Source organism: Euprymna scolopes, chromosome 35 (assembly GCF_053919585.1).
Source record: "Euprymna scolopes isolate OS-2025 chromosome 35, ASM5391958v1, whole genome shotgun sequence".
NCBI lineage: Eukaryota > Metazoa > Mollusca > Cephalopoda > Sepiida > Sepiolidae > Euprymna > Euprymna scolopes.
In genome coordinates, this window is record NC_136516.1 from 14,789,692 (window position 1) to 14,811,150 (window position 21,459).

Consider the following 21,459-nt stretch of genomic DNA (forward strand, 5'->3'; position numbering starts at 1 on the left):
ATTATTATTATTATTAACAGGACAAAGAGGAAAGATAAATATAGAAAGTTCTAGAGGGTTGTGTCTTCTTTTTCTAATTGATTAGTTTTCGTTTAGTGATTTCGAGTAATGAAATTAAATTGCGAATCGATAGCAAGTGAGATAACATAGGTAGTGTTAAATATGAGTGAACTGCTGCTAAAGTATCGCCAGTAAAAAGAGACAAAAAAATAATCTCCGATATGGAATTCATGTTGCTTCATTGATTTCCGTTCTGGGGGTCACCTCTGGTCCTTAAGGTGTCACTTAAACTTTTCTATTTAAACGAGGGTCCTCGTTATGTAACACTATAAAAAATCAGTTTTCATTTTCTTATGAATTAAAAAAAAATTCGTTCGTTTTGTGACATCCTGTGGTTGATGATGACTATTTTTACTCGTACTACGTATTGACAAATCATTAATATCTAATATGTAAACATGTGACAATCTGTTTAAGCGTGATTAAGCTATGAAGAACGGGTGCTTGTGTGGATTTGTGACTTTTAAACCCATTCATTTCCGGTGAAAACATTATGTACTTACGTGTCATGTCGAAATTAGTATAAATTCCGAAAATTACGAAAAATGATCGAGTTGCGAGTTTTATCACGTTTTAATGTGAAAGAGTTGTGCAATGAATTCAGTATGAGAACATGACTTATCTCCCTTGACTTAAATTGAGCTGAATTTAGGGTCCGCCATTTTAAAACACAGAATCTCAGAACATGATTGCAAATGATTCATTTTGTTAGAAAATACATCTAGCACTACTGGATCATTTTCGTAATTTGGGTAATTTGTGCTAATTTCGACATTACACCGAAATACGTAATAATGTTACCACCTGAAATGCGTTGGTTTAATAAATCACAAATCTATACAAGCACCGAACAACGTGTTTACATGTTGGAATAACAAGAATAGTCATGTACAAACAATTTGCAGTTCATAAAATGTTGACAAAAACATTTTATGATCATAAAAAGTTTGGCATCAAAACTTACATACCATTCTGCTTGCGCCCAACAAACTACAAAACTCTAAAAAGTCAATAAACAAATAAACATTCTTTGTTTTATTATTTGACTTTTGTTTTTTGTTTTTTGTTTTTTTTGTTATTTTGTTTTTATTTTGTTTGTTCAATTTTTTCAGATACTTTTTATTATTTTTATTTTTTTATTATTATTATTTTTCATCGCAAACAAGCCATATTGCCACTTAGACTATTTTAGATCGCATATAACAGGGAATCATGGGAAGTCGAGCCGCGAGATACCTGTTCACGTTACATTTAAACTACTACAGATTAGTACTGCAAGGGAATCAGGAAACAGGGAGGGAATTCCTAAGTCTAGCAGTCCGAAAAAAAAAGGCACTGTCACAACAGAAGGTTTTCTAACATCTAGTAATTTCTACAGTGAAGGAGTGGGACTTTGCTGCTTGCCAGGTAAGTCAGGAGTATGTACGATTAATTCAGGGACACAAGTGCTGTGAATTCATCAGAGCACGTTCTATTAAACTACTTGTCAAACATGCATAGGGATGCAACATTGCAATGATGGGACAGATATTAGAGCTTGGTCGATGGTGCGGGGCGTATCAGATTTGAGACTTTTATTTATTTTAGTATCCTGTCTACATTATTACGTTATTAAATGATTCATCAGCCCATATGCGGTAGCAATATTCCAAGCATGTTTGAATTATAGCAATGCAAGATATATGGTATGAGTAATTATCTATCTATCTATCTATCTATCTATTTATCTACTTTTACTTAGTTAATTTCTTTCCTTTTTTCGTTCTTTTCACTTATTTTCTTCATTGCATACATTATTTCTTGTTCTCTTTTTCTATTTTCTTTTATTCTCTTTCTTTTTTTCTCACTCCGAGATTGTTTCTGTGTGAAATATGCAATGGGGCATATCTCTATTCCCCAATGAGATAACCAAGGCAAAGAGTTACTGTCCTTTTAATGTTTTCTACGTGTCTCTTTTCATGATTACTTCGAAATTGGAGGTACAGTATTTGCCAGTTTCCTACCTTTGTGTGAAATAGATTATATCGTTTATAGTTTATTTTTGCTAGAAATTCACCACCCACCAAATCCCAAAGCAACTCGAGGATAAGGGTTAAAAATTGAACGCATTACTTTTGGAACGCCTCTCGTATTAACTAACACTGGGAATTTATTTACTAACAAAAAATGAGATAGACTTAGAGCTTCAAATTTTACAGGGTTCAATGTCCGATTCCAGCTTCTACTCTCTTTCCACTTTGGAAACGTCTCTCGTACAAAAACACACCTCCCCACTTTACGTAACCAATCCAACGAATTATAGGCGTCGTGCTGAATTATATATCAAAACCAAACTTTTGATACCTCAAGTTCAAAATGGAACCATTCTCCGTATCGTTCACAAATCAAATTATTGAAACCTTGTGGAAATTAAATCTGTGGTTAAAAATTAACATGTGCAAGACGAAAGTGTTTTCAGTCTCATTTAATTTTATGGATTTGTACTTTTCTTATATTTGCTGAGGAATCATTTTAAACAGGGACATTTAAATCATTCAGCGTTTAGATTGTTATATATCTTATCCTCTAGTCTTCACATTCCATGAGCGATGTTTCTGACAAAGGAGGAAGAATTGTTCTTTTTGGGCCGGAATATATCTATCTCATACTTATTGTTTATTTACCTTAACGTTTTTAAATTTATATTTTAGATTCATTGTGATTATTCGGATTACTCTTCTCATCTTGGATTTTATTTTATTTGGTCACAATATACCATCTCAACCCAACGTCTCAGCATTCTTCGCACTCTTTTAGTGGATTTCTGGTTAATGCTTTCCACGCTCGGTCCATTTTGTTTAGAAATAACTAAATAATGATACAACTAGAGGTTAGAGTGTTGGAGACATATGTAATATGCAAAATCCACGTGGGAAACATCCGCGTGACTGAAGCACGTTTTGACGTCACAAAGAAAGATAATTTACAATATATTCAGAGAGTTAGTTCAGTCAGAGAGTCGGAGAGTTGGAAGACGCAGCTGGGATTCACAACTTGGAAACTCAAGAGATAGAAGAGTTGGGTTAGCTGAAACCATTTCGGAAGAAACCAGGAAGGGAAACATGAAAATGTAACTCTGAAAAGCAATTGGATTCCTAATCATCATCTCATCCAATTCGAAGAATAAATATCATCATGTAATTGTAAGTCTTCGTTTGTCAACTTTCAACGTGAAAGGTAATGTGTTTTTGTCTATCGTATTTGTAAATGAACATTGTATGAAACGCCCTTCAAAGGTGTAACTGAATCCTTCTTCATAAGTAATGAACCATCCGTGTTAAAAGAACTGTCCATGTCTCTCTTTATATAAAACTCCTATCATAAATATGAATTTAGTGCAATCTATTATAAATGTCGTTATCCGTCCCCGTTCTCGTTCCCGTGATATGGCGTTATGTTCCCCGCTACAGAACATATATTAAAAATAAAAAATCTTTTCCTTTCTTTTTTATTATTATCATATATGAGGGACGTTCCAATGCCTCCTATGTTTTTATTCCATCGGAATGGATCGAAGGGAATTACAAATTGCATTGCTATGATCATTGAACATATGCATTTATGATCTAAAAGTTTCATTTCGCTGTGGAAGATACTGATAATGTAGGAGCGTCAGAAAACAACTCCTGTCATGTGTATGCGTCAGCAGTAAAGATACGTCATTGAATTCCGTGCAAAATTACATTGGGAATAGCTTAGAAAATGGTTCAACAAGAACTTATTTACATTAGACTTTAAAGCGGCCATGTTATAGTCAGCGGGGAATTCACAGCACTTGTGTCTCTGAAATACTCGTACATACTCCTGACTAACCTGACAAGCAGCAAAATCCCATTCCTTCACTGTAGAAATCCTTAGATGTCAAAAAACCTTCTACTATAACAGTGTCTTCTTTCGGGCTGCAATACTTTGGACTTCCCTCACTGTTTCCTGCTTCCCCGCCAATACTAACCTGCAGAAGTTTAAATGTAACGTGAACAGTCATCTCGCGGCTCGACTCCCCATGATTCCCTGGTAGACGCGATCTAAAATAGTCCAAGTGGCAATATGCCTTGTTTGGGATGGAAAAGAATTTAAAACATAAAAATAATAAAAAGTATCTGAAAAAAGTGAACAAACAAAATAAAAACAAAATAAAAACAAAATAACAAAAAAAAAACAAAAGTCAAATAATAAAACAAAGAATGTTTATTTGTTTATTGACTCTTTAGAGTTTTGTAGTTTGTTGGGCGCAAACAGAATGGTATGTAAGTTTTGATGCCAAACTTTTTATGATCGCTTTTTGTTTTGGCAACATTTTATGAACTGCAAATTGTTTGTGCATGACTATTCTTGCTATTCCGACATGTAAACACGTTGTTCGGTGCTTGTATAGATTTGTGATTTATTAAAATAACGCATTTCAGGTGGTAACATTATTACGTATTTCGGTGTGATGTCGAAATTAGCACAAATTACCCAAATTACGAAAATGATCCAGTAGTGCTAGATGTATTTTCTAACAAAATGAATCATTTGCAATCATGTTCTGAGATTCTGTGTTTTAAAATGGCGGACCCTAAATTTAACTCAATTCAAGTCAAGGGAGATAAGTCATGTTCTCATACTGAATTCATTGCACAACTCTTTCACATTAAATCATTTGATAAAATTCGATAATTCGACAAATTTTATTTTTATTTATAATTATTTTTCAACTCGATCATTTTTCGATAGTTTCGGAATTTATACTAATTTCGACATGACACGTAAGTATAAAATGATGTTTACATCGGAAATGCATTGGTTAAAAAATCACCAATGCTCGGCTTTGGAAATGAGCAGATTTTTACAGTTTTTTTTTTTTTCATTCATGTGGTGTTCCGAGCATTCTTTACTTTTTCTTTCTTTTTTTTTTTATTTGTCCGTAATTCATGTGGGTGGGTTTCCGAAATCAGGGTGGGTTTTCCCCCCAGATTGTTCTCAGTATACTCACGATTATTTGTATTGCATTGCTTTTCTTCTGGATGGCTGGTTAGTGCTCTCCTTGTTCAGTCTTTCAATCTCCCGCCTTAGACTTTTACAACTATTTTGGGTGATTTCATTTCTCTTGGGGAGGTGGGGTGAGGCTAGTTCATAGGATTTTTATAGTTTTAGTTCATGTTGTGTTCCGTCCGTGATTTTGTTTCTTTGCTAATGTTCGTAATTTATGTGGGGTGGTTTCCGCATTCGAGGATTTTTCTTAAGATTTTAGCTGTTCTTTTTTATATATATATATATCAGTAGCGTCCGTTGTATATTCTAAGACTCCCCTTCTATTCCAATCTCTCCTAATCTTTTTTCCATTTTTATTCCGGACTGTCCCTAGTGCACTAACGATTATTTAACTTTTTTTACATTCCTATTCTTATTATTATTATAGTAGTAGTAGTAGTAGTAGTAGTAGTAGTAGTAGTAGTAGTAGTAGTAGTGTGCTTTTTCGCAAAGTCGACAATGTTTCGCATTTAAATCTCCAAACATGTTAGCAGATGAAGTGGATCAGAGCAAAATCTAAAAACGCAAAGAGATTTTTTTTCAGCAACGAATATCATAATCCTTATATGGAACTGAGCGTGGAAGAATTCCATAATGATCTCGAAGCTCGTTCAATTTGAGGATTATACTGCATTATCATATTCTTTTTTTTTTTTTTTAAAATAGAATTTTGCGATTTATATTTTTATATATTCAGAAAAAATATTAATAAACTGTAATTAATTTTTAACACCGTATGAATTATGATAGAGATAGAGACGAGTGTGTCTCAACATTTGCTGACCCTTGCTTCCCCTCCCTTATTGAGTATCTCAACACTTGTGGCCCCTTTGCAGATTTTCCCTTATTATTATTGAAAATTTTGCTGAAAATAACTGATTTTGCTGCTGAATTTGTGTGAGGAAGATTCTTATGCCCGGCTCTGCGTACTGTGGAGCGAATTCATGCGATTTACGTGTAAAATGTCTTTCAGGATACAAATTGGAACCGATTAATTTCTAAAGGTAACAATGTCTATAAAAATAAATGTTTTTTTTTGTTTTTTTTTTATGGCTGAAGTCTTGTCACCTTAATTATACACAGCAAGTTTCTGTATTTTAAGTTATATTAAATTGAAACAGAAAATAACTACACTTGTAATAGTCGTCTATCGCCTACTCGTGGTCATTGTACTTTGTTCTGTGACTTCAGTAAGTTACGTAACTTTATTGAAAGGGCCTTCCATTTTACGTTTGTTACGCTTGAATAAGTTACTCGTAATGTGCATATTTACTTGTGTGTGTGTGCGTGTGTGTGCGTGTGTGTGTGTGTGGTTCCTTCTCATTTTGTCATTTATTCACGTGGCTCATTAATTATATTACACTCCCACACTCAACCAAAAAAGTCGACATACTAATTGAGGATGGCAGATATTCCCATAGTTTGCAAATAATTTCATAATGATGGAATCACGTGCAGACATACCCGTCTCATTCTCTCTCTCTCTCTCTCTCTCTCTCTCTCTATATATATATATATATATATATATATATATATATATATATATATATATATATAGTGCCAGGCTATACTGTATACAGAGTGCCAGGCAACTAATATATACATATACACATATATATATATATATATATATATATATATATATATATATATATATATATATATATATATATATATATGAGCAAACTGTTAATAAAATATGTTAAAAAACACTTTGAAATGAGTTAAAAACATATTTAATTTGAAAAGGAAACACTAGATACGTGGATAGTCCTTAATCCGCGGAGTTTCGAAGAAATACTTTCCTTCTCATCAGAGGGTAGGAATTAGCAAAATGCGGGATCGGATTTTGCATGCAGAAGTATTTGATGAAACAAGTAAGTCAAAGATCTTACTTGAAAACAAAAAAAGTGAAGCAGAGGGAATATGGTGAAGAAAAAGGTGATTACACATGATGGATAGTCTTGTGGAATATATATATATATATATATATATATATATATATATATATATATATATATATATATATATATATATATATATATATATATATATATATTAGTGATCTGGTAAAATCAGAGGGGAAACAACCAAGAAAAAAAGACCTAAGCAAAATTCATCCCAAAGCAGTAAAACTGAAGCTAGCCTGCCAGGACACTATATATATATACAAAATTGGGTAAATTTGGACATGTTTCATTGGCTTTAAAATATAGGTTCTTTTTTACCAATTGCCATATAATTTTAAGTACAGAATAGTATTATAATCTGCAATTTTTATGTAGTTTTGTCCCTTAGAACCAAAGATATGAGCATTTCAATATTCAATTTAGCTACGAGTGTGTATATATATAGTGCCAGGCTATACTGTATATATATATTGTAGTCATCGACATAACAGTCCTGTTTCGTTGTATCACAACTCATCAGTGCCGCTAGACTAGCACCTCTCCCAAGCCGAGAATTGAACCTAGAACCATCGCGTTGACAGTCAGCAATTCTACCGATCGACCCATGGAAGCAGCGCCCGTAAATAATCTCGCCAAATGTCTATTTAAACAAACATCCGTACACCACTTTTACAGTGCTCTAACACCTTTGTTTATAAACAAAGAGCGAGCGTCGCATTTTTCAGCCAATTAAGTAGCGGGTGAGATTACTTACGACAGCGCTCTACCCAAAGAGGGGGGGGCTTAATATATATATATATATACATATATATATATATATATATATATATATATATATATATATATATATATATATATATATATATATATATAGTTTAAACATAAACCATTAAAAAGAAACTTTCGAAAAGACCAAAATACACTTCTAAAGTATATTTCTCCTGAGCATAAATTAGATAAAGAGGATTTCTGCCCCACCCTTTATTTAACCTCTTTATCTAATTTAGGTTTATGTTTAATATATATATATATATGTGTGTGTGTGTGTGTGTGTGTGTGTGTGTGTGTGTGTGTGTGTGTGTGTGTGTGTGTGCGTGTCACTTTTGAAGAACACCGAACGTAGTGCCATAATTAATTTCTGAAGGGTTAGGTTTTTTTTTTATTTAGTTTAAACATAGAGCCTGTATACATTAATTTTCACCAACCATCTTTGTGTAAGCAAAAAGAGTATACCCATAATTTAGAACTTCTGGGTATTTGCTGAGATTGTTTCTCTTTTTGTTTTTCTCCTATTTCCTATACATTTTTTTTCTTTTCTTTTTTTTACCCTCGCTATTAATTTATGATCTTTTGACCACGTTTTTAAACGATGTTTTCTCCCCTGTTGCCAACGTTATTCTTGAAAAGGGTTGGCTGAAAGACGTCTCGATAGGGTTTTTTTCTGTCCCACCCCTTATTTATCCCTTTTATCTAATTTATGCTTAGGAGAAATGTACTTTAGAAGTGTATTTTGGTCTTTTCGAAAGTTTCTTTTTAATGGTTTATGTTTAAACTATAGAAAAAAAAACTAAAACCTCAGCAATTAATTATGACACTACGTTCGGTGTTCTTCAAAAGTGTTATAAAATTATGTACCCATAATATATATATATATATATATATATATATATATATATATATATATATATATATACGGTTTATTTGTTTTTACACAAGCAGTAATATATTACTACACAGTCATGAGCATGTTTCGGTCAGTTAGTTACTAGTAACTAGAAACCTCTTCAGGCGATACCGCTTATACGAAAGCAAAATTTGCAATGAAAATATCAGGTCTTCCTCGTCACAAGGAATTAATATCAGAAGGTTCCGTCGAATGTTGTGAAAAATAAGATTTGGTTTTATGTAAATAAGACCCAATAGGGGTGCGGATTTGTGTATGTGTTTAGATATAGGAATGAATGGGAAAGAGTGGGGGTTAAAGATCGAGATAGAAGCAATGGAAGACTGGAAAGAAAGGTATTCGTATGCGTGTGAGATGGCCCGCCTAAATCTAAAATATACTAATGTGTATAGGTTAAGGGATTATGGATTTGACATATCTATGCTAAAGAGGGGGGGGTCAGATTTAATAGGGGTTATTCAGTTATAAAAATGCCTTTAATTTGATATGAATTTTGATCTGGTCAGAAATTGTACGACTAACGATGCCCTTTTGAATATCCGTTCCCCATCACTATTATCCATACACGCCTCAGTGGAGAGGTTAAGAGATAAGGAAGAAAAGGAAAAGACGCAAGAGTGAAAGAAAGGAAAAATGAAAGAAAGAAAGGAAGGAAAGAGGAAGAATGAAAAGGGTAAACCATAAATGATTTATTGGTGGTGATTCTAAGGCATGTCTTTCTCCTTCCTATTCATCCCCGTCCACTACCCCACCCTTATTCTCATCTCTCATCATAGCTTTTTTACTTATTTACTACGCGAAGCTTTGAAAGTTGTATAGCAATAATAATAATAATAAAATCTCAAAATATACGTAATTAATTTATCTCCATGCTTAGATATAACAATCTACTCTAATTGTGATAATGATAATTAAAACTAGAAGGTTATGAGGGATGAACATGTTAGCAACTGTGATATTTATGATAATTAATAATGATAATTTTAATAATAATTATATTGATTAATAATGTTAACAATAGTGAGAAGAACGTGTTTAAAGTAAAATTCAAAAATCAAATTTAAAAAAATATGAATTTCAAAAAATAGAAGATATGGTGTAAATGTATAGATATGTATATATTATTCTGAGAAGTTTAGATAAGTCTATACCGTCGGTTGCAAACCTGATAATAAGGAACCGAGGGTACCGATGTCTTATCAAAACTTCTGAAAATAAAAATATTACGCTCTTATTTTGAAATTTTTTTCCTTATGATAGAGCACTTTGCTGGAATTATTTTCCCCCATAAATATGAATTAGTTTATATATATATATATATATATATATATATATATATATATATTATATATATATATATATATATATATATATATATATATATAAAATAAAAATTATAATTAAATTTACCAAAACGATCCAAGATGGTAAAATTAAAGTATATTATAAATATTAAAGAATTTTGGATTATTTTGGACCATCTTCCAATTACGGGATTTTCTTGGATTTTACTTGTTCAAATGGAAATTCAATTAACTTTCTTGAAGTTATATATTTGGATTTTACCATCACTGGATTATTTATCTTCCACCAGACTATCCGATCACGTGTAATCACCTTTTTTTTTCACCATATTCCCTCTGCTTCACTTTTTTGTTATCAAGTAAGATCTTTGACTTACTTGTTGCTTCATCAAATACTTTCTGCATGCAAAATCCGATCCTGCATTTTGCTAATTCCTACCCTTTGATGAGAAGGAAAGTATTTCTTCGAAACTCCGCGAATTAAGGACTATCCGCTTATCTAGTGTTTCCTTTTCAGATTAAATATGTTTTTAATTCTTTTTCAAAGTGTTTTTTAACATGTTTTATTAGCTATATATATATATATATATATATATATATATATAAAATATATTTTAGTCATCGACATACAGACCTGTTTCGTTGTTTCACAACTCATCAGTGCCGCTAGACTAACACCTCTCCCAGGCCGAGGATCGAACCTAGAACCGTCGTGATGACAGTCGGCAGTCCTACCCCCTGACTACGGAATCGGTGGCCGAAATTAAACTATCCGAATGTCTATTTAAATAAACATCCGTCCGCCACTCGTAGAGGGCTCAAACGTTTTGTCTGTAAACAAATCGCGAGCTTCGCATTATTTCAGCTAAATTAAGTAGCGAGTAAGATAATTTACGAGAGTGCTCTACCGAAGAGGGGAGATTTATAAAATATATTTTAGTCATCGACATACAGACCTGTTTCGTTGTTTCACAACTCATCAGTGCCGCTAGACTAACACCTCTCCCAGGCCGAGGATCGAACCTAGAACCGTCGTGATGACAGTCGGCAGTCCTACCCCCTGACTACGGAATCGGTGGCCGAAATTAAACTATCCGAATGTCTATTTAAATAAACATCCGTCCGCCACTCGTAGAGGGCTCAAACGTTTTGTTTGTAAACAAATTGCGAGCTTCGCATTATTTCAGCTAAATTAAGTAGCGAGTAAGATAATTTACGAGAGTGCTCTAATTTCACACGCAAAAAGACACCGGAAAGCACTGCAGACTGTACATCTCACAGGTTAATGGCTAATTTCTTCACGTCACAAACTCTTCACACGCAATAAATAATGACGAACACCTGCCATCTAGCACTTCACCGAATTATGAAAAAATAACCCCGAGTATTTCGCTTTCCATCATAAAATAATTAGAACAATATTTAACGTCTGACTCGTTAGAATTTCAACTATTCGTTCCTCACATCTCAAATGCTTTATGTTTCTAAATTGGTAAATATTCCCGATTTATATTAAATTTTACCTCCAAACTTTAATACATAACATGAGTCTTTTTTAACTTCATTTTGAATGCATACAGAAGCGAAATTGAATACCTATTGTAGAGAACTTGAATGCCTACTGGAGAAAACTTGAATGCCTATTGTAGAGAAGTTGGATGCCTACTCGAGAGAAGTTGAATGCCTATTGGAGAGAACTTGAATGCCTAATGGAGAGAACTTAAATGCCTACTAGAGAGAAGTTGAATGCTTATTGCAGAGAACTTGAATGCCTACAGAAGAGAACTTGAATGCCTATTTGAGAGTACTTGAATGTCTACTGGAGAGAACTTGAATGCCTACTAGCCACTATCCTTGAGTGTCAAAATCACAGTTTTCGCAACCCAAATAAGATCTCGATATTACTAACTAATACTAACTTTTACGAGGAATGGTACGCATTCTGCAAGTGATCTTATCACAAGTAATAGTAGGAAACTGGATACTCCACCAGACTAGATGAATTCTTGTCCTGGAATCCAATAAGACCAAGAGACTAAAAAGAAAGATATGCAACAAAATACTGAAATTGCCAATTGGGGAGAGGAAAATATGTTCTCAACTTCTGTAATAGCTCAGTTTTTGAGAGATAAAGAACATTAATGGGATATTTGAATATCTGTAGCGGTGCACACACAAACAAACAAACAAACAAACAAACAAAAGAAAGAGATAAAAATCCGACTTGGTATTTTTTAAGCACAAATGAAATGCTATTATTTGTGGTTCCTCCAAAACAACGCATTTCATTATATTTCCAAATTCTTTTCGCACACACCTGTGCTTTTTTAAAGTCTCTGTCGCCGTCACCTCATGCTGTCGTTAGACAGTGCTTTCCCATCCTCATACTTACACGCTCATCTTCCCTGGAAGCATTTTGCTTCTCTCCTTGAACCATATGGTGCATTTTTCTCTCCTTTTCTTGTGACGCAAGCTCGCGCATACTTGCTAATTTGCTTACGTGCTTTAACAGCTGATGTTGCAGCAAAAGAATTCCAGCAAATTGCTCTATCATAAGGAAAAAAAAAATTCTAAAATAAGAGCATAATATTTATATCTTTATTTTCAGAGGTTTAGATAAGATAATCCATCGGTACTGTCGGTTCCCTATGATTAGGTTTGAAACCGACGGTACCGATGGCTTATCTTATATGAACTTTTCAAAATAACATATGTATATATATATATATATATATATATATATATATATATATATATATATATGTATGTATGTATATATATATATAACAATTATGCCAGCGTGACACGATTTTTTAAAAGTGTTTTCAAACCTACTTATTCTTAACATAAAGAATCTGTCACGTGAACCATTCACGTGTGCGCATTCGTAAAATAGTTGACAAACATATAAAAATTGGACGTACCAATTTTTCAATTTTGACCCCTTAGCAGACCGTTTTTTCCGGATGAAAACCTATTAAAAAGTTTTCCACATATCTGAATATCCTATATACCAAATTTCAGCCACCCTTCGACTGCTGCTGATTCACTCCCATGCGCTCATGCGCGCTCTGTTACATATCTATGCATCTCATATAGACTTCAAGTGTTACACTCAAGAAAGGGGGGGGGCTGATTTCTGAGAACATCGACTGAAGAAAAATGAAACTAGCTATTTTCGTATTTTACTACATTTTTTTTCATTTTATTTTTCCTTGGCTCTTTTCTACTTCTTAATATATATATATTTGTAAACAAATTAAGCTTAGGTATTTGGATAATGTCAATATATTGTTAATTCACTGCCCGCATAGCAGCAGCCGTATAGCGCAACAGTTAGAAGCTCCGACTGTCGCTTCAATCCTAGCTTGAGGTAGTTGCTTGTCTAACCGCACTGATGAGCTGTGAAACAGCGGAACAGTACTGTATGTGGATGACTATAATGCTCCCTATCTTAGGTTGAGCATATTGGGAAGTGATGTATACCATTAGCGTATGAAGCGATGCTCTTTGTGTAAACAAACAGAGCTTAGGTATTTGGACAATGTCAAAACAGTATTAATTCACTGCCAGCATAACAGCAGCCGTATAGCGCAACGGTTAGAATCTCCAAGTGTCGTTCGGGCGATCGGGGTTCGATCCTGGTTTCAGGTAGTTGCTTGTCTAGCCGCACTGATGAGCTGTGAAACAGCAAAACAGTACTGTATGTGGATGACTATATATATATATATATATATATATATATATATATATATATATAGATTTGTTATTGTTTTTTTTTTCAAGCGATACATACGGTTAATATTGGCTCCGCCTCGAAGCTCATTTTTTTATTTACTTAGAAAGTCGCCCTTTTTAATTTGTTTGGACGTATATAACATTTTTATTTATTTATCATTTTTAAAATTGGGTGTATATATATATATATATATATATATATATATATATATATATATATATATATATATATATATATATGGTTAGACATGACAGAAAAGAATAGACACTAAAATAAATATTTTTCCGTAGATTAATATATGCTTATTTATATTTACAGATAAGAATACTGCTGAAATAATATAGACTCTCATTAAAATTGCATCTAACAACATTGAAGCATGTCATGAACCAATGGAGCATCAGATCTATCAGAATTTCTGCAAGAACCGAATCGTGGGTCAACATGAAGTTTGTCTTAGTCAACGTAAAATAGCAAGAAATCTTTTAATACCTCTTTCTATTGTTAATAGAGTGATCGTACAATTTGCGAGAGAAGACAAAGAGTGCACAAAACTTCATCCAGGTCATGTTGGGCCCTCAGAAAGAACCTTCCATCTTGTGAAAAGAAAGGATCCTCGGTGCAAAGCTTCTGGCTTTGAAACACAAGTTGGTATCAGTCCCAGAACAGCTGTCAGATGTCTTCACAAGCTGGACTACTACGGTAGAGCTGTAAGAAGGAAACTTCTTCCTCCTGCCAATATCAAGCACAGATAAGATTGAGCTCGTGAGATGGTGGAGAGACTTAAGCATTTTTGGACCAATGTCATTTTCTCTGATAAGTCACAATTTGCATTATTTCCTGACAGTAGAAGGATATGGGTATGGAGGCTCCCTCAGCAATAGTTTAACTTAAAAAGACTGCAGCCAACACTGAAACGTGGAGGTTTCTCGGTTATTGTATGGGATGCAATTTGAAGAGATGGTCGCTCAGGCCTGGTGCGAAAGAAACATAAATCCTACTATGTTTCAATATTACATGAAGGACTCAAACCAATAATCTCAAGTGGTAAAATGAACAAAGTTTACTTCCTATTTATTGTTACTCGGCTATGGTGACACAACATTGGTTGAGTCAACATGGGATTAATAAACTTCCATGGCCAAGTCAGTCCCCGGATATGAATCCAATTGAAAACCTTTTGAACATACGTATTAAATCGGAACCTTCGCAAAAAACAAAGGAAGGCATCTTCTAAGCCTGAACTTTTAGCATTATTGCGTCAGACATGGCCAGAAATTCCTCAAGATGATATTTGTCAATTGATCAATGGCATACTTAAAAGGATCCTAGCATTAAATACAGCAAAGTGAATGTCAACCAAGTATTAGGTATTTAATTTGTGATCATTTATTTTTCATTTTGTTTTATAAATTATATGTTTCTTAAAACAAACTTTCTGTATTCTTTTCTGTCAACTCTTTCTCTCTCTCTCTCTCTCTCTCTCTCTCTATATATATATATATATATATATATATATATATATATATATACTTTATTACCTTATGATATATACCAATCCTTATTTAAGAAGCTCAATTATATACAGAGCAATATATTGAATGAATGACAAAAGTCTATATTCCAAAGTTCATGATATTGACCATCTAATAATTTATTCCTTTAATTCAGTAGACATTTACAATTCTTGACAGTATCTGTTTCGTAGCACAAAATCAATCACTTAATTATTATATCAATTGGTGAATCTATTTTGCCCTTAACTCATCAGAAGAAATAGCAACAATCAATCCATTAGAAGGAAATAAAGTGCGTTTTGACTAAAATCCGCAAATTTTGAAGAGAAGCTGTAGATACTTTTCTATTTCAAATGAATTTCAATGAAATTCAAAATGGCGTAATGGAAACATTTTACGGTAGAAGGCCAAATTTAAGTAAAATGCATGTATTTGGTTCAACTTGCTTCGCATTTATAGATAAGGAAAGCAAATTAAATATCAAAATCGGGTACGACAAAAAACAGTCCATTAGTATTTTTCCAATCCAAAATAAAATAAAAAGAATCCGATGTGTAAAATTCAGAGACACCCTTTCGCCATCTTTGTTGTTATGCTAAGATAACTTTCTGTTTTAACCCATAATTTTGTATTTTTTATATATTTTATATATATTATTACGTAATCGCAAAAATAGAAATCGTTTTAAAATTTTGATTTATTTTGGCTGACGGAGAATGCATCTAGCCTTTTCTTTTTGTTGTGTTGAAATTGTCGCTGAAGCAATAGAAGAGAAAGAGAGAGTGACGGAAACGAGGACAAAGGAAGAGAGAGTGGGATGGAACCTTCGGTGCGAAAGCAGGTCGGCAGGGAATGTCCCGGTCAGCGCACTCCGCGACCTGGTTTGGGTTTCTTATAGCGCCAAAATAAAAGTGAACAAACGAAAAAGGATAAGAAATGTATAGAAAAGAGAAGAGAGAAAGGGGGAAGAACAAAAAAAAACACTTCTGGAAAACCAGCATGGCGGACAGACGTTGAACCCTGATGTGGGTTATCGCTGAGAATGGGCGTAAGCCGAGGACGAGTAAAGACACTCGTCGAGTTAAAACCAAACTGGAACTAACTTACAAGAGACTAAATAATTTGAGCGCAATATTCTGAAACCAAAAACAAAAGAATGTCTCACGGACTTTATAAATTAAAGTCAGAATTGTGGACATGCGTCGCGAAACGCAATTCCCAAAATGAAACAAAAGAAACAACCCCTAAAAATGACAGACTGCCAAAGGATCTCACATAAAAAAAAGAATATGAATCGTAAGTCCTCCTTCCTCTGAATGTATCTTTTATGCAACGTATCGGCGACTTGCTTTTTTTTTTTTTTTTTTTGACATTTTACTTTTATTGTGTTTCATTAACATATTTTCCGTCGGCATTTTAGAATACCCCACCTCCGCCCCCATAATCTGTTTTCTTTCTTTTGTTGTTTAATTAATTCCTTTTAACGCCTCCTCCCTTTCTTCTTAGCCTATTAGTTCATTCGTAATAAAGTTGATTTAAAATTTAAGACCGTGTTGCCTCCGCATTCTCTCATTGTGTTCCGTGCCTATTTTATTTTATTTTATTTTATTTCACTGGTGTTCCCCCCCCCTTCTTGTTCGAAATACAGCATGAGTTCGAACACGAGGACCAAAAATTTATTTTCCCTTTTTTACTTTGTGTTACGTAACCACCTTCGTCGCTCCCAACGGATGGGCATTCGTAACAATATATATATATATATATATATATATATATATATATATATATATATATATATATATATATATATATATATGACGAGAGGTAACGACCTCGAAACACGCGTGTACGTAGATTACTGTTTTAAAAATAATAAATAAATAAAAATGTTATATACGTCCAAACAAATTAAAAGGGCGACTTTCTAAGTAAATAAAAAAATCAGCTTCGAGGCGGAGCCAATATTAACCGTATGTATCGCTTGAAAAAACAACAATAACAAATATATATATATATATATATATATATATATATATATATATATATATATATATATATACGAGAAAAAAGTTAATAAAAGATGTTAAAAATCACTTTGAAAAAGAGTTAAAAACATATTTAATCTGAAAATGAAACACTTGATAAGTGGATAGTCCTTAATCCGTTTCAAAGAAATACTTTCCTTCTCATCAGAGGGTAGGAATTAGCAAAATGCGGGATCGGATTTTGCATACAAAAGTATTTGATGAAACAACAAGTAAGTCAAAGATCTTCCTTGATAACAAGTGAAGCAGAGGGAATATGGTGAAGAAAAGGGTGATTACACGTGAATGGATAGTCTAGTGAAAGATAAATAATCCCAAAAATATAACTTCAAGAAAGTTAATTGAATTTCCATTTGCACAAGTAAAATCCAAGGAAATCCCGTAATTGGAAGATGGTCCAAAATAATCCAAAGGCCGAAATCCATGGAATAATTCACAAATATGTACAAGGGAAAAGGGGAAAAATTCCAATAATATATATATATATATATATATATATATATATATATATATATATATATATATATATATATATATATGCTTCTAAAGGGAGATAACTCTAAATTTTAATATATCAAAACAAGCTAAACGGGGGTAGTTACAAAAGTAACACCTTTTAGATTTTTCAAGTGTTCTTTTTTTCATTTCCGTCCTACTTATCTTAAGTATCCTTTTTTTGCCCCCACCCCTTCCCAAAACTCTGAAAACTACCCAAAGAAGGTCCTTCTTTTATTCAGAACCATTGGCTTAAGCCGTAATCGTCGAACCCTTGAAAGACTTGTTCGTTAAAAGGAAACGTTTTGTATTTCTTTACGTTCTTCGTGTTGTAGACGACGTCACATGTTATGGGCACCTGAAGTGTTTACAGATGTCTGCGACGAAGTCATCAGAAAATGAAGATAGAAATGCACAGTAAGTGTTCGCATGAATTGGACAAAATAATAAAATGACTTCCCTTTTTATTCGGTTAGCAGCAGGGATACTCGCCCAGGAACACAAATACCGAAATAGACTTTCTCACTACCTGCCTCTTCCTTTATCGCTGCCACCTCTCTTCTCCCCGTCTCTCGCTAACTTCACATCATTCATAACATTACTTTATACTTCCAATATCTCTCTCTCTCTCTCTCTCTCTCTCTCTCTCTCTCTCTCTCTCTCTCTCTCTCTCTCTCTCTCTCTCTCTCTCTTGATATTCGTTAAACAAAGGATAAAGAAAGAAAAAAGAAAAAAAAGAAAGGAAGAAAAATAGAAAATGGCATCAGCGAATGTTTTAGCGTTTGACCTGTTTTCAGTGCTGTTTTTGGAACAACTACCAAGGCAAAGATAACCAAATAGAATTGATAACAAAATTTCATTCTAAGATCTATCTTTTAAAACGTTTCTGTCTGTCTCGCTATGTATGTATGTATGTATCCATCTATCTATCTATCTTCTTCCTCTCTCTCTCTCTCTCTCTCTCTCTCTCTCTCTCTCTCTCTCTCTCTCTCTCTCGAAGATAATAGTTGTAATGTAACTAATGACGTAAACTGACGTACTGGGTTCAAATTCAGTCGTTTCTTTACTATTGTATTACTGCTATGTTAAAAAAAAATGGCGACACACCGATATACCTAAATATAACAATATATTTTCATTGTTGCTGATAGACGGATGCTTGTTAGGACAGGGATGCATACACGGGAATTCGATGGATTGATTTTTGTCGGGTCCAAATCATCAACCAACTCCGATATCCATTTCAGGTTGTTATTATACAACCATTTATGACCACCTCAAGCGCCCCCGTTTGGGCGACATTGTCGCTGTAGCCACGCCCCAAGGGCGTTTTATTCGCTGTAGCCACACCCCAAGGGCGTTTTATCCGCTGTAGCCACACCCCAAGGGCATTTCATTCGCTGTAGCCACGCCCCAAGGGCGTTTCATTCGACCATTGTCGTTTCACCGAATTGACAATCCAACATATTTGGGTTTTTTTCGACTTGATTACATCTGCATGTATTTCTTGCCAAAACGATCTTCATACATCCAACATTTAACTTATCTTTTGACAATCGACCATGTTTATGTTGTTTCTTCCCATGCATGTGGCTCCTGATATTAATTGCATTATTTTATTCAAATGATCTTTTCGTGTATTCGACAATTATTTTATCTCTGGAAAATAGATCAAGTTATGCTGTTTCTTTGATCTCGTTGACAAGTGCACCTCTTCTATTCCAAATAATTTTTCGGTACACATAGCCTTAATATTTAACGATGAAATCACTTTCAGATATGGGTGTTGGCAACCTTCATGTTGTTACTCCTGTAAATACAGAGAAGGAATCGGGGAAAATAATTTCAACAACAGATAAATCGTGATGTGCTAATTCATGCGAATTTTACTCTCTCTCTCTCTCTCTCTCTCTCTCTCTCTCTCTCTCTCTATTTATCTATCTATCTATCTAACTCTCTCTCTCTCTCTATCTAACTCTCTCTCTCTTTCTCTCTCTAACTCTCTTTCTAACTTTCCATCTCTAACTCTTTTTTCTCTAACTCTCTCTCTCTCTTTAACTCTATATATGTAACTCTCGCTCTCTCTCTCTCTCTCTCTATATATATATATATATATATATATATATATATGTGTGTGTGTGTGTGTGTGTGTGTGTGTGTGTGTGTGTAACTCTCCCTCTCTCTTTCTCTCTCTCTCTCTCTCTCTCTCTCTCTCTAACTTTCTCTATATCTCTCTAGTAGCTTGTGTAAAATATCTAAGCCGTGTTTACCGAAAGACGTATACCTGGCGACAAATACAAAGAGACAACAAAATAATTATCAAATGTACCAAAAGGTAATTAATTTGAATGAATATTGTGAACCTTACACAAGCACATGCACGGGAAGAAACAATAAACTTGATCAATTGTCAAAAAGAAGATAAGTGAAATTTGATTATAGATTTATTTGAAAGGTCATTTTCGACAAAAGATTGCATAGATGTAATCAAGTCGCACCAAAATCAGGTGAATTCAGCGGAGCGATAATGGCCAGATAAAACTTGCTTAATGTCATTCCAAGGGAGTGTTTTAGGTGGACACAAATGGCTATTTAATAACAACCGAAAAGGATATTGAGGTTGGTTGACGATTTGGGTTCGAGAACAATCAATTCGTCGAATTCCCGTGCGTGTATCTTCCTTCTAACCATCCATCACCGTCAATGACGATAAAGATATATTGTTACCGAGCAGGGGTGTGTGTGTGTGTGTGTGTGTGTGTGTGTGTGTGTGTGTGTGTGTGTGTGTGTGTGTGTGTGTGTGTGTGTGTGTGTGTGTACGCAACAGGTGTGTGTGCACGTAACAGGTGCGTGTGTGTGTACGTAACAGTTGTTTTTGTGTACATAACAGTTGTTTTTGTGTACATAACAGTTGTGTTTGTGTACGTAACAGGTGTGTGTACGTAACAGGTGTGTTGTGTACGCGTGTATCAGGCTCCCTCAATCTTTGACGGACTATGGATACCCACGAAAGGGTGCACGCGCATGAAACTTTTGTGGCAGCAGGTGCGCAATATCCAACCCCACATCTCCTGAGTCGACATTGTTAAATACCAGTGACAAGTGAAGTGTATGTACGGGACGACTGGAAAACAATTCCGAGATGGGCGGAGAGTACATACAGCGCCTAGAATTCCCTAATGGTCACCCACCTTGTACGTACTAATCAGGCTTAACATTGTTTAACTTTCTGGTGAGAAACGGTGTGTCAACGCGATTATGTCGTATATACGTGTACATATTCTGCATGTATATAATGGTTGTACCAAATTATGCCGATGTTACGTTGTCGGTGGCAGGCCAAATCTTATGGATGTATAACTTGTGTTGTGGTGCTGACACGAAACGATGACGTGGACATATTATTAACAATATGTTTACAGACGGGGGAGAGACAATTACTTGTACAAACGAATGCTTGTTCGTTACGACGAAATGGAGAAGAGTTCTTTGACGAATGACGAAGAAAGTGCTTATCATAACGGTATATATAATCGACAGTCTGTACATTTAAGATTTCAGGTGATGATGGTATGTTTAATAGTTGTGAACAGTACATTTAAAACAGTTCATTTTAAACGACAAATAAACACACACCTGGTCGTTCAAAGACG

The 21,459-nt window shown here is 34.1% G+C and overlaps 1 long non-coding RNA gene across 1 annotated transcript in view; it reads left to right on the forward strand.

Annotated features, from left to right (window-relative positions):
* The first annotated feature begins 1,332 nt into the window (after positions 1–1,332).
* The window catches only part of LOC145259699 (uncharacterized), a 59,577-nt gene continuing 39,450 nt past the window's right edge, over positions 1,333–21,459 (forward strand). The window contains exon 1 of the long non-coding RNA XR_013864184.1: positions 1,333–1,467. This is a non-coding gene — a long non-coding RNA (uncharacterized LOC145259699). The remainder of the gene's footprint in view (positions 1,468–21,459) is intronic.